Source organism: Melanotaenia boesemani, chromosome 17 (genome assembly GCF_017639745.1).
Source record: "Melanotaenia boesemani isolate fMelBoe1 chromosome 17, fMelBoe1.pri, whole genome shotgun sequence".
Lineage (NCBI taxonomy): Eukaryota > Metazoa > Chordata > Actinopteri > Atheriniformes > Melanotaeniidae > Melanotaenia > Melanotaenia boesemani.
This window is the reverse complement of record NC_055698.1, coordinates 33,904,910-33,905,896: the sequence shown is the minus strand read 5'-3', so window position 1 is coordinate 33,905,896 and position 987 is coordinate 33,904,910.

The following is a 987-nucleotide window of genomic DNA, read 5'->3' as shown; positions in this document are numbered from 1 at the left end:
TTAAAACATGAGTCACTTTTATTAGAATAATGTTATTTAATATAACAGTTACTTTAATTAGAATTTTACAGTTAATTTTATAAACATATTACATTTAATATCTATGTTATTTTAACATTTACCAAATCCCTCCTGCAGACCAGAGTGGAGGCTCTGGTGAGCTGGATTTGGCCGTATGGTTGATGCCTTGTGGCAGGTGATTTACAGCTAGCATCCAATTCTCTGGTGGTCTGAGTATATTATTTATTATGGGAAACTGCAGGTTATGATGGAGTCGGATGACATAACCATCAACTTTGGAAGTCTCCAGTATGTGATGTTTACTTGCAGTACGCCGTTCTGCAGAAAGCAGAACCAGAATGGTGTCTGTCTGAATGGACTGGGTCGTGATCAGAACTAAAGGTGGCCCAGTAGAACACTGTGTGACCTTTAAAAACCTGCTGAGCATTCAGAAAAACTGTAAACACACTGGCCCTCATTTCTGAAACCTTCGTATCTGACCGATCCAGCGTAGGAATCCTCGAGCTTTGAGAGATGCAGGGCTGAAATCCATCCTCATTTACATGTTACGCCCTTAATATTCATGGACCAGAGGCCCCGCCCAGTGAGGTCAAACCATGGAGGAGGTACGTTCTGCCATGAAAGAAACTTTTTGGAGGTGGAGATCAAACCCTCCCTGGTGAGGTGGAACAGAATAAAGAGGTGCTTATGGTAGCCTGGAAACCAGAGTCAGAGGCGGGAACAAAAACGCTGCATGGAGGAGGATCACGGAGGCCGTAATCACCTTGCCGCTGTTGATCCGCCTCCAACTGAGGTATGAATAAAATGAGTAAGTAGTCTCTATACACCCATGATCAGTGTTTTTCTGGTTTTAATGTGGATCACAGCCCATGCCTGGTAGCTGAAACTCTTTCTGTCATTTAGCAGACGTTTCTTTCTAGAGCGGCTTACTGTGGTCAGGTAGTAGTGGTAAGGGTCTTGCCTAAA